Raw genomic sequence first — 14,593 nt, forward strand, 5'->3', positions numbered from 1 at the left:
GGGTATATTGGACAATTTCTCACCTTCCTGACTTTTAGGCCCCACTCAGAAAACCTAGAGCTCACTGACATTACAGTGTGTTTATACCAATTCCCCTAGCAGGAATACAGTCCTCAAAAGTAACAACAAAAATGTTAATTATTGTAATTATTATGGCTAAATTTATATAGAGTTTACTATGTGCCAACTGCCCTGCTAAACACTTTACAGTTACTATCACATTTGATCTTTACAACAACGCTGGAAGGCACATGCTATTATTATCCCAGTTTTACGGATAGGGAAACTGAGTTTAGTGACTTGCCCAAGGTCACACGGCTAGTAAGAATCTGAGACCAGATTTGAATTTGTCTTCCTGATTCCAGGGCCTATTGTGCCCCTAAATAAAGAAGGAAAGTTTTCTTGACATGTCAAAAGATAGAGTTCATAGAAAATAGATACTGCCCAGTGAGCTACACTCTCCCCGGAGGGTCTGCCCCAACAGGCACTGGTTTTTAGCAAGTGTTACCTCCCATAGTTTCTCCATTGTTCCTGCCATGGCTTCTCTTGCACTTCAGCACAATTCCTTGAAGATGGTGACCAGTCATTCTTCATGGTGTCTCCTGAAATTCTGATCAGCTTTGGTTTTTCAGACCTGGCTTTTTTTATAGGTGCCATACTAACACTGGAGGGGTGATTGGTCCAGAGCACAGTTCTCTCTGTGTCGCAGCGCCTTGTGGCACCAGATGACGGGGTGTGTGCAGTAGGGGGAGCTTTTCCCCTGTTTAATTGCTCCTACCAACCCCTTGTTAGAAACATACTTACATTGTCTAGGAATAAACAATACTCATTGTGGAGCCAGGAACGTTTTAATTATATCTTACATTTATTTGGTCTGAATAAATGGGTACATCCCCTGAACAGAGTACAGGAGTGTACAGCTTCACTCAGATGGATGCCAGTCCTTTTATTGACCCCCACTTCGAATCTCCTGCCAGGCTTTTCATTGGCCAGATGCAACCCCCTGACTGCCTACGTCATGCCCTCCTCAAATGGCTCATTTAAGCATTCGTACAAGCCTCTAACCTTCACCTGACCAGAAACCTGCTAGATCACAGCTCTGATAGGAACTGGTTCTAATCAGTCACTTAACTTACATTCTGCTAAAGCTGGAGGGAGGGAGGGGAAGAGGGATACTTTGAACTTTGTGGAAACAAAAACTGTCTCCCCATTTCTTATACCCTGGCTTCCTGAAAAAGTTTCTTGAGGGATCAGGAACACTATCCGATCTCTATCTCCAAATGAATCTCAGTGACTAAATGGGACTTTTAGTGACTTTCATCATGATTCAGTCATGACTAAAAGCCCTGATGCCCCTCAGGCACCCAATTAGTTGACTCCTATCCAACTGAGTACTCCCTACTCATTTAGGAGCTGACAAAGGAACACAGTTTTCTTTTATTTGTCTCTCAAGTACCAAAGAAAGAATGAGGAGATATTGTTCAAATTACCATGGCTGTTACTTTCCACAGATCTCATCCTGTGATCCTCAGGAATCCTCTTTCAGGACAACGTAGAGAAAAGCAAGAACAAACCCCATAACGGCTACAGAAGTATGTGGAAAAGGTCAGAAGCCAGAGGATTTGGGTTTGAATCCAGCCCCTATATATGCCTCAGACCTTGATTTCCTCATCTTCAAAATGAAGAGTTTGGACTAACTGGCTTTTAAGGTTCTTTCCAGATCTATATCTATGATTCCATGAAATACTCACTGGGAAAGGTCATACCGTTATTACCACTCATATTTTAATATGAAAAAGAATTTGAGAATGAATTTTAACAGTGGGAAGAGCAGGTGCACATGTGGGCAGATTGAAAATAAGAGCGTTTGGGCAAGCTAAAGAAAAATTCTGGCTATTTCATTAGGGCTGGGCTCCCCAAGAAGGCGAGGCAATAGTCAACTGGTTCAATCAAAAAGGGCACCTGGTCATCTTATCACACCAACTTTTTCCTTGTGTTGTTGCCACCATCCATATAACATGACTTCAGAATGCCTTTGAATCATTTCTACTCTTATATAAGCATCCCTTGTCTTACCTTGCCTTCCTGTTCAGCAGCTATTAGGTGTCTCTAGAGAGAATTAGAGAGGCTGTTACAACAAGACAACATGTCTTTCTAGGTCGTTACTTGAGAAAGTTCTTACGAGAAAATTTCCTCTTTGACCACTAGTTAAAAAGAGTTAGTCCTTGAAAAGTGAGTGATATTTAGCAAAGAGAGTTGGTGAATACACATGATTTCCTGCAGCATCACATGACTCTGGAAGTTATTAGGGAGTGAGGAAAGGACACTCCCTGATATAGCCATTTAATCTCTGGTGGCCCTTTTGCGCTCATCTCACAAAGTGAGATGTAACATTTAATCTAAGGGAAGCAGTAAAATGTGATGCTTAGAGCATATGGAGTGACTTACAGGTCATCTTAACCTACTTTCTTATAAAGATTAAAAAAATAAACCCTCCAGCACTGATTTGGTATCATTAGGTCAGCTATCCTTTATGTTAGAGGGGCAGGGGAAAGTAGATGGTAAAGGATACAGGCTATAATTCAAGAAGGTGATACAACTAAGGTCATTCAAGACAGAATGATGTGTGAGATCATATGAGAAATATCACTGGATTCCTCTGGGAGTCATAAGGGTGCCTTAATTCTTTCCCTTGCCAAACATCCTATAATAGTACACTAGGCTTTTATTTATTACCACAGTCAAACTGGACTTCCACTCTTTGGTCAGCCCATCATCGAAGGGTGTCAGTCATTGCTTGTGCGGTCAACAAACTGACCTCAAAAAAAAGTAAGTTGCCAAAAAGAAGTCACCCCAAGAAAATTCCCCATTTGCTCCAGGCTGAGCTAAGACCATTTATTATTGCCCAGTTACCTAAATGATCAGATGATGAGAAGCTCAAATAACCCTAGCACCTTGAGCTGCCTTCCCAACTTACGCAGTGGGTTGACTAGATGCTTACAAAGGGTGCTGTGGGTCCATATGGACTCAAAAATCTTTCCTTACAAGCCCCTGCCAATGTGTTTATTTTTCTACTCAGAGAGAAGAAAATTAGTTAAAACAAATGAATTTAATGAAATAGTGTAGTACAGTCACAATAAAACATTTCTCTGGTAAATGTGATATACATTCTGTCATTGGCATACGTGTGGCAAGGCTTGGACCTACAGGCAGAAAATGTGTGCAGCCAGCACTCGCTTATGGAGTGGCACACATAAGGGACATGTAGGCACATACATGGAAGGAAAATTCAGGCTTTTGTTACTGACACTTCTGACATCAGTGTCTTCTGGTGGTATCATCCCACTGAACACACCAGGCCAGCTACCTGTAAATCAAGCCCTCTGTGTATTCTTTACTGAGTGTTGTACCCTCCTGGTCTCATGGTCCACTACTTGTCATTAGTCTGTTGGTCACTGCTGGTCACTGCCAGACATGGTCCCACCCTACAAAAGACTTTTTCCAGACCTGGCCTCAGCCAGAGTCCTCAGTCCCCAATTAGATTGTGAGCTCCTTGAGGGCAGGGACTCAGTGGTTCCTGTTGTTTTTTGCCTTTTTTGCATTCCCAGCACTTGGTAGTGTGCCTGGAACATAGGCACTTAATAAATGCTAATTGACTGACCTACTAAATCTTCCCCGGAGCAGTATGGTACAGGGGAAAAACCCTAGGTTTGGAGCCACAGGGACCTGGCTTCAAATCCTGCCTCTGACATTGACCAAATGTGCAACATGAGCAAAAGATTTAATGGCTCTCCTCCATAAAAAGGTGTTAGATTAGCTGGAGGTCCCTTCAGACCTAGATCAATGAACCAGATAGGAGGAGGAGTTCTGCATGGCATTGTTAGTTTAAAGCAAAGAGGCTTTTTTCTTTTCTCTTTTTTCTTTCCTTGCCTTTTTGCTACAGATCTTTTAAAAAGACAAAAGTCCTAACACTCTCAGGCACTGGATTAGGAAAAACAAAAATACAAACAAATTCCCCTAGGTTTTTCTCCAGTCTGAGGCATTTCAGTTTCCTTAAGTCTTATCTGGAATGGACATTTCTCTGGCAGGAGATAACTTGCCCTGGGTGCCAAGTTTTTTACAACTTAGAGCAGGCCAAGCTAATTTATACCCTCAGGCTTAAATCTGTTTTGTTTTGTTTTGTTTTGTTATTTAAACTCCACTTCCTGGCCATCAAGGACAACCTCTCAGCTAGAGGCTGCACTCAGACAAGGGTAGAAATCTTTTGTAATGCTCTCCTTCATTTTTCAAAGGTACCTCAAGCTCCCAAACCTATCTAAGGTATGTGTGGGGTGGGGGTTGGGGTTGCTAAAGAAACCCTAAGATGTCATGAGGGTCCTACTATTTGCAGTCTTTTCAGCAGCCATAAAATTATTTGGTTTCTTATGCAAATCAAAGGAAGGGGAAAAGATCAGGGAACGAATGCTAGCCTAGCTCCCTCTTTTTAATGTTTATGTGGGTGGTCAAAATCTTCCCAGGTCTCAAGCATTTAGTAAATAACTATAGTTTCTTTTTTTAAAAAATGCTAAGAAAAAAAATCATGCCACCTTTCAAAATTAAGCATCTTGAATTATTCTAAATTCAAATGGAAACTCTAGTCACTGAAAACTGGGCATCTCCTTTGAATTTTCTCTCTGAATTAGCCATAGCAATGGGAGTAGAGCCTAATGAATATTGGTTGAATTGAATTAATCTGAATTGAAGGTGGTGGTATAGGGTTTAAGGTACTAGGGTGGGAGTTCTTGGTAGTCTGAGTCTTGAAGATCCACCCTTGTTCTTTTAACATATTTATTAAATGGCTCCTATATGTTTGGCTGTGTGATAGGAACTGAGGATAAAAAGAACAAAAATGAAATGGTCTTTACTCTCAAGGAGCTTATGGGTGGCATCAGTGGTGGTCTAGTTCTGATAACACTAGCAACGGAGGAAGCAGGGAGGAAAGAGAAATGCGACGAGCAGTCCCAAGCAGCTGGAGATATACATGCTTCCATGGATCCATGATCTCATTTGTGTGGGCATGCTAGAGGCCTTTCTCTAGGTCTTTTTTTTAAAAATATTTTATGTGTCTCCCACCCTTATATCCAGAGAGCTAGAAAGCAACTGGGATAGCCATTGATAGGATGGGATAGAAATCGTTGATGTATTCTGATCCATGGCTGTGAATGATCTGGGAAAAGATGCTTCCCCTCTTCTCTCTTTCTGAAAGGAGAACAAAAATCTTATAAGGAGCAAGAGGTGAGTGATGTGCTTTGGGGCATTGTTTGTGTTGCATTGTGACTGTGAGAGAGACGGATGGCATCCTGGACATCAGGGTCATGGTCAATGCTGTGGCTGCCACCACTGCAGTAACGATGATTGGGGCTGGGGTTAAACAACATACAGAAACAACACGGAGAGAATGCAGTAAAGACTGTAGCTGTTATTTGCCAAGAATGATGATGATGAGGTTCTAAGGTTCCTCATATACATACAACATCCATACACATACAACACATATAAGGGAGTGGTACCCAGCAAGAAGAGCTTTGGACTGGGATGTCACAGGAATGTGTGACCTAAGGTCTTTACCCTTCCTTTCTTCCTCCCTTTTTCCTCTCTCTTCCTGGGGAGAATGAGTATTCAGTTGCAAAGTTTATTTTTGTTTCTTGAAAGTATGCATTTTATATGTGTGGTCACCTAGTTTCTACTTACTAATATCAAGATAAAAGTGATTAACTGAAACATTAGTGATTTGTATTTATTTTGCTTATTCAAAGGCAATAGAGAGGGAATTGTGGTCACATACACAGAGGGCACGAAGGAGATTGTCTTTGTCTTTTCTAAATCACTGGCATTTCCCCAGACAAAGGATCAAACAAACCAAAGATATTTTATTTTATTCCTATTAACTTTCCACAAATGGGGAAAAAAAATTAGGCCATGTGAATCTAGACTTACATGGATTACTCCTGGACATAACTGAACTAAACCATTATGTTGGGGAAAAGAGGGTTGGTAAGAAATATTTTTTTCTTTAGCCTTTAGGTCTTTAGTCACTTTCTTCTTATTCTCCAATGGCAGATTCAAACGGCCCCATCCACTGATTACGATGCTATGTACTCTGAACTGAAATTGTGTCATTTGGTAACGTTTGCTTAATTGTTTTCAGAAAATGCATATTGTAGCAAAATCTGTGTATTTGTTGGGAGCTGTTATGTCTAAACAAAAATATCTGGTATCAACCCACCAATCAGCCAACTAACAATGAGATACAATGGCTCCAGTTGCCTAAGAGGAGGACTGCGGCTTTGATTGCTTTTGGGAAATTGTGTTGTACTTTTAGTGATCCCCACCCAGTTCTTCTTTGTTTGAGATGAAAGCTTAGCTTTTTTTTTTATCCATCTTCTTCTCATGATGCCATATGCTGTGAATCATGGAACAGCATGTTTTCTACTAAATAGGCATTTCCAGCTAAATAGGCATTCTTCACCTACTTTATTTTTTTTAACTGTGTATTATTAGGGCAATTTTGGGGGAGATTTTGTATTGTTTGGAGGCTCAGTATAATCAGCACAGTGTGGTTCACAACCTTTACCACCTATAGAGACACTCCCACTTAGACTTTTGCAGGATATCCCCTCTAGGATAGTGATGATTGTCAAAGGTGTTATTTTTAAACATTTATTCTCCCAGTAAAAAATAAGATTATTAAGGGTAAAGAGTGAATTATATAGTAATTATGTAGTGCCTTAGTACAATATTTGGAATATAGTAGATGATTAGTAAATGTTCATAGGTTGATTAGTTGATACCAGCTATTTTTATTTGGTTACAATAGCTCCCAACAAATATCCAAACTTCACTACAAATGAAACATTTGTAAAAAAAAAAATTGAAAATAAATTTCCTGAAAGCAACTAAGAAAACCCCAGCAAATGGCAGTTACAACTGAGAGAACACATACATCATGTCGTCATCATCATCATCATCATCGTCATCATTATCATAGCTAGCACTCACATAATACCTGCTATGTGCCAAGCACTGTATTATCGCATTTTATTCTCACAACACCTTGGGAAGTAGGTGCTATGATCACTTTCTACTTTTGTCGTTTTAGTGATTAAAGAAAAAATGGGTACTTTCACTTTAATAGCATGGTGCCAACATTGTCCATTTTAATTGACCTGAGTTTTATTGCCTCCCAGCGTTGGCTTCACTTTCACTACCGTAATCATTGTATATTTTGTTCTTTTGGCCCTATTTTCTTCACTTTGCATTACTTCACACAGTTATCCCCATGTTTTTCTGAACCCTTCATCTTCATTATTCCTTGTGGTTGAGTAAATAAAATACTTCGTTACAGAATCACAGACTTTGAAAATTCAAAGAATCCTGAAAGAAAATCTAGTCCAATTCACACTAAAAAACCCAAACCAAACCAAATCCTCTTTATAACATGCCTGATAATCTAGTTTTTGCCTGAAGGAAGGCCTCCAATGAGGTAGTCTTTACTACCTCTCAAGGCATGTTGGGATGGCTCTGATTGTCAGGAAATATTTGCTTACAACTTTCTCCTATTGCTGCTAGTTTTGTCCTCTGGGAAAAATCTAAAATCTCTTCCACATGATGGCCCTTCAAATACTTGAAGACAGATACTATACACCCCACATCCCACACAATCTTCTCTGATCTACACTGCTTAGTGAGTGAAATAAAGGCATTCATTTCCACTCATCTCCTATGTATTATTGATCTTCACTTGAATTTGGATTATTCTTATTTTTTTTTTTTTAGTTTTTCCTCCATCTCTGTCATTCGATTTTTAAAGTCTTTTTAAAGATCTTATATGAATTCTTTTTGGGCAGGTGGCCCTTTGATGTTGCTCTTTGGGGGTTTCTTTACTTCAATATCCTCCTCTGAAGATGAACACTTCTCGTCTCTATTCCCGTAATAGCTTTCTATGGTTGGTTCTTTCTCTTTTGCCTGTGCATTTTTTGTAGTAATAGCTTGAATTTTGTAATCACCCCTGGCTCTGGGGTATGGGAAATGGTGCCTTTTGCCCCAGATTTTCAGTTCTGCCCTCTAGCCTGGAACCAAAGCCAAACGTCCACCCTCCTGTAAGTGCCCACAGCCAGGGGCTTTCTGCCTCACTGCTTCTGCATTCACCGGCATGTGCTGGTTCCTTTTCGCCCCCACCACTCTGCAGCACAACTGAGTTTGGCATTCCTCATCAGCAGAGGTTCCCTCATTCTTCCTGGGCTCAAATGCCCAACTCCCCTCACTATCCTGGGGTAAAAAAAAAAAAAAAAAAAACTCCCTGTGGCTGGGGCCCAGGCAGCCTCTCAAACCAGCTAACCCCAGAACTTGCCTCTAGTTGTTTAAGTGATTTGCCACATGTTAAAATGGATCCTGGCCTGGAGGAGTTCACTCTTCACAGGGACCAAACCTGTCCTGGGATTTTTCTTCTGATCATCTCAAATGGTCCCGGGAAGACACTGGTGGTGCCTCTATTCTTCTTTGTCTCCACCCACACTTTGTTTGCTCTAAGGTGCTATTTTAACTCTTTTGTGGGGGAAAATCTTGAGAGCTTGGAATTTTTTCCACCATCTTCCCAGAATCCTCCTTTACTTGATCTTCTAATTAAATCTAATAGACAATTTTATCATGAGTTCCTGAAATATAATTGCAATGGATATAATCAGGTGAACCCTTCCTGCCCCAATTGCCTCTGGCTAGAATGCTTCCTATGGAGTATGTCTGGATCTGGGCCCTTTCCAGTGACACATTTGTTTTGAGATGACTCAGTTCTAAAAGACTTGTTGCTTTCAGGTGACACGGCAAAACCCTAAGTGGTACTTTGGCCTGCCACCAAACCTGTGACAGCTTCAGAGGTGGTGGATGTGAGAGAGTTCTTCATAACTAGCCTGACCCAGACCCATTGCAGGCCTTCTTGCTTGTCCCTGCCCAGTACCCTTTCTTGCTCCCTTTCTATCCCTATTTTTGGCAATGCTTATCAAATCAATATTGTCATTCCATGAAAGGATATGTCAATCAATTGTCCAGTGGCTTCCTTTATCATACCTGTGACATCACAGCCCAAAACTACTCTTGCTGGGTACCGCTATAAGTGTTGTCTTCCCAACCCCCTCGAGGGCAAGAACTGTCTTTCTTTTTTGTATTTATATCCCTAGAGCTTAGCATAGCGCCTGGCATATAATAAACATTTAATAAATGCCTTTTCATGTTTTTCAGTGAGCTGTACTCCAAGGCTATCCTGGGCCCTTATCCCTTCTCCTATTGGGCTCTATCTCATTTGCTCCCATTCTTTCAACTATCTCTTCTATACAGATGGCTACCAGATCAATCTACCTAGCTCTAGTTTCTCTCTTGAACTCCACACTTGTGTTACCATCTATTGCACATTGCCCATCATCTGTTCCATAAGCATCTCAAACTAAACATGTCTAAAACAGAACTCTTATTTTTTCACCCAAACTCTCTTTTTCAAATTTTAAATTCTAACCTCTCAATAACATACTCAACTCAGTGTGGCAACCAATATTGACTCTTCCTCTTCCTTATTGCTTTTATCCAAAAAATTGCCACCTCTAATTGATGGTACCTCCACAATATTTCTCATCAGTATCATGCTTGCCTAGACTACCAACAGCCTAATCATTCTCCCTTCCTCCAGTGTTTCCACTTTCCAATAGATCTTTCGCATATCTGCCATTCCTGAAGCACAGATCTTGGAATCCTTTCTCTATTAAAAAATACTCTCTCGTCTTTAGGATCAAATACAAAATCCCCTGGCATTTAAAAGCCTTTCATAATTTTATTCCAGCCTACCTTTCCAGGTTTTTTGGACATTGCTCTCCTTCAAGCACTGTTTTAGTCAAAACGGTCAGCTTGTGCCCACTATGTAACATTCCATGTCCTATATCTATGCCTTCTTACAGGCTGTCCCCTGTACCTAGAATGCACTACCATCCATGTCTGCCTCATGGAATTACTAGCAGCCTTCAAAACAGTTTCAATGTCTCCTCCTTTAGGAAGCCTATCATGATAATCCAATTGCTAGTGCCTTTCTTACTTTTTTGGTATTTAATATTTTGTGTTATTTTATATTTACATTTTGTATCATATTTTAAATATTTCCCATTTAATTTTTTTATTGCAATAGAGATGATGAGGGAAGCCTGTGATCAATTTGATGAGTTCCCCTAAATATTTTTGAAGAGATTACAAGGCTTCGGCCTTTGTTAGAAGGGTATCCTTTATAGGGATCAGGGCGCTTCATTCAGCCCCTTGCTGAGAAGAGTACAGGAACAGATGGTCCCCTGCCACCACTTGGCTGCTCATGGTCTTGGAGGCAGCCTGAGTCATTGGCAACCAACCAGGAGTTTATTCTTTCCTTTCAGCAAGTTGCTACAGTGCATCTATCTCCATGGAAGGTGCCCTTCAGACAAAGTTGTACCATCTCAGGCTGATTGGGGGCACTCATCAAATTGATCGGAGGCTCTCTGGTTCACTCCTGTTACATCTTGTACAAACTGTTTCCTCTCAATAAGAACGTAAGGCCTTTGAGAGCAAAGTCTGCTGCTTGTCTTTCTATTACCATTCTTAGCACAGTGCCCAGCACTTATCAGGAGCTTAATAAATGTTTGTTGATTTAGGGAAACAAAACTGGGGTTTTGCAGAGGAATAAAGTACACCATGAATCTGAGACTTGATTTTGGTATTACTTTTTAGCTTCGACTCAGTTTTATCCTATAGAATCTTCCTCCAAGATGCTTATTTCTAGCTGATGTGTTCTAGCCGTAGTTACCGATCACAGCCTCTGGTTTGGCTGTTACTAAGTCACACTCTGGAAGACTTACAGACAAAAGCCTAATGATTAGTTGGATTCCTATCTTCATTTATCTTGAACATGAATTTCAGGTCCTTGCAGACAAAGAACGAAGAGGAGAAATAAATAACATTTTGGGTCAAACGCAATACCATTTGGAAATGTTTAGATGTGGACATATAGTCAAAATATGACAAGATATGAAAATGCCAAGAGAAAATAAGAAATTCTCAACCTTTAAGAATTGCCTTTCAAAACAAAGGGGGTTAGTAACACAATATAATAGTGGTATAATAAGACCTTAAAAAAAGTGTAAAATACAATCTGCCATTCCTGATCAGGGATAATTCCAACTTCATCATTAAACTGGCTTTCAAAAAATTGGACTTCAGAATGCCTAAGAAATCTCCAAAATATAGGTCTGTATAAAGATATGATATGGCAAAGAGATATAGTCATCCAGATTTCTAATTATTTTGAGGAACTGACTGCAATTTAAAAAAATGAGTAGCATTCAAGATTCCATTTTGTTTTCTTGGATGAAACAAGAATCTTTTTTTTTTTGGTTGTTTTTCAGTGATTCATACTGTTGAAACAAAATGATGTTTGATTAAAATTAACTACTAAATGAGAACTGTACCAAATTCTCCCCATCATGCCCCTCCCCTATGAGGACTGTTCCTAACCCTTAAAATATTCACATAGACACCTTTAAGGGTGAAAATCTCCTATGAGATTTCCTATGAAAATTTCATAGGAAAGCTTAATAAAAAGGAGCACATTTGCATTTTATTGATAAATTTTAAGAAAATCTGAACTCTAGTTAGTTTCCTATGGTTTCTTGGCAACTTCACTGTGTGCTTTGTTAAACAGAAGTCCTTGGGGCAAAATGGTTTAACTATTTGGCCCACCAACAGGTTTTAAGAGCACTCATGACTGGCAAGGGAATACAACAGCTAACACAGAGTGATTTGCTGGGAAAAAAAATAAGGCCAGAGCATTGCCAGCTACATCTATTCAAATGGCTTCTAATAATTAATATGAAGAAAACAGGAAATGAATATCTTTTCTTTATCAATCCAATTAGCATTTTATCTATGAGGAAACATCATTTTTCAGAAGTCACACAGCCAACCCAAATAGGTTGTCATAGAAATAACCATAAAAATGTGGTCTTGGGCCTAAACATCTCAGGCTTGTGGATTGAGGAAGTGTTTAATTAGGGATGAAATACAAAATAAAATGTGTTGCAGCCTAAAATGGTACATTTTCTAACTAGGCAACTTAGCTCTTAATTGGATTATGATCTTCCAAAATAAGAGTCACTGAAGAAGTATAGCCAATATGTATTTCTTTATAGCTATACCACCATGTTTGAATCATTCACAAATGTTCATGTAACAGATGGCAATCATAACAATTTTGAGTTTTGGCTACTACATAGAATTGATTACATTTGGTCTTTTACTAGGAAAGTTCAGTGAGTATTGTCAAAATATCCAAATAAACAGAATAACTGTTTCTGATACATCTTACTCAAATACTCCAAAATATCCATTGCAAAGGAAATACATACATATATAAGAAAATAATTGGATTTTCTTTTGATTTTTTGAAATAAGTTTAAATGTTTGAGAGTGGGAAGAAAATAGTCCAATTAGCAGCAGAAGGACTTTGCTCGTAGACAATTCAAAGACAGCATAGTCATCCAGTTTTTTTCTTGACACAATTTCCTTCCTTACATAAAAAGAAGGGTGAGAAGAAAGAAAAAGGTATAATTTAGTCTTGATTCAGGACTAGTCTTGAGCTCATCTGGAACATACATATTCTTTCAAGTGTACTAAATTGTATCAGATAGATTTGTGTTGGATTATTACACACTAATTCAGACGAACAAATGTAGTTTGCTCAGGATCATAAAATTGAACTTGTGTTTTTTTTCCCCCAAGAGATAAAGGTAATAATAGCTTTAACTGTAATTCGCAGTTGGCTAAAGTAATGTTGCCATACACAGATATACACACAATTTTTTGTGTATGTGTGTGTGTGCATGTATACAGTTAAAGTGCCATTCTCTCTCTTTATTAAGGGGCATTTGACAAGGAAAGGTACCTGTCTTGGAATCCTGTCTGCCCCTTGGCCACTGCATTCATTCACCCAGGCAGCTGTGTTCAGTTTTCATCACCTCCAGGTCTGCTCACATGCTCACTCAAGAATCTCTCACTAGGATGAAAGACGTACAAAGGCAATTGAGGATAAGATGGCATACTATCTCCTTTATCTGGGTCCTTTCCTTGCTCTTGGTACCGGCTCACCTACCTGCCTTTAGTAAACAAGTTCAGTTCCTGGGGATCTCCTGATTGTAGAATGTTTGGCCCTCTGACATAGTGAGTGCACGGTTTCTGGACCTCTTGAATATCTCCGTTCTCTCCTTGGTTCTTTTGATTTCTGTTTGCTTCCTGGCTTGAGTCCTTCTGCAGATCTCTTTGTTCCCTGTTTGCTTTGGGCTTTCCTAGTTCCAAATATTTTCTTGGTGATCTGGACCTGTTGGCACTCACAAATTGGCATGACGGCATGTTCAGTTTAATAAGTGTAAGCTTGTTTGTTTGTTTTTTTCTTAACATACTCTCTAAAAGAAATCTTCTCAAATTCATTTTAGGAACTGATACCTTCAATTCTCTTCTGTAAATGTGTTTCTAAACAAAACAATTCTGCTTCGCCCGTTAGGGCTTGTTGTCTGTTTAAATGTGTAAATGTCTTTTACCTTTTGCTGTTTTATTTGTTTTCAGGAAAATGGGAACTGTAACTAGAGGGCAAAATGCACATTTCAGTAATGCATAAAAGGAGAGCAATTTATTCCCACAATGGCTATGGAAAACACTCTGTTCCCCAATGTCTATAAACAGGCCCTGTTTCACAGTTCTAATTAATTAACTTTATTAACTTGGAGCAGAAAGAAGGAGGCAACTTAAACAAGGAAATAAAAAGCAGGGGACCTGTCCAAGACTGGTTCCATATAACCGCTTTTTTAACTGAAGGCAAAAGACCTTATAGAGTATTTTATAATATAAACAGCAACAACCTATCTCCAGATTAACTCATAGTGCATCATAAGTTTAAATGAGAAAGCACACAAAGCAACTTTTTTCCTTTAGTGCAAGTTTATTTTCTTTGATGAGAAATTAACAGAGCAGCAATGCCCTTATTTTTACATGAAATACCTACCTGTAAAAGTTATTGATGGTCATGTAGTTTATAAAATCTGCAATACTGTTAGCGCATGACATTAAAAAAAAAGCACAGTTGGGAAATTACAAAATCATAATTTTGCATCACAGCCATGATTGAGAGCTAAAAAGAGTCTTCTAGAATAGATATAAAATTTCAGCAGCAAAAATTTGGTATAAGATATATTCATTTTATATAAATGCATCTGCATTGTGTACAAGCTTAAGTCATCTAGTCTTCATACACTACATATTTGCAATGGGTTAAATATGTATTACTGTTTTGAAGAATCTAATCAACCTGAACTCAGCAATGATTATAATGTGTCTACTAGTCATTTTACGTCTGCTTCATATTTCTGATGTTACAGTGATAGAATGCAGATCATAACTACAGAAAGAATTGACATATATAAATACAAACACGCATGTATACAGCAGGAGTTGAGTTCTGAGATTTGTGATTCATTGAACTAGACATAGACAACAAACCAAA

The sequence above is a fragment of the Trichosurus vulpecula genome, chromosome 4 (assembly GCF_011100635.1).
Source record: "Trichosurus vulpecula isolate mTriVul1 chromosome 4, mTriVul1.pri, whole genome shotgun sequence".
Taxonomy (NCBI): Eukaryota; Metazoa; Chordata; class Mammalia; order Diprotodontia; family Phalangeridae; genus Trichosurus; species Trichosurus vulpecula.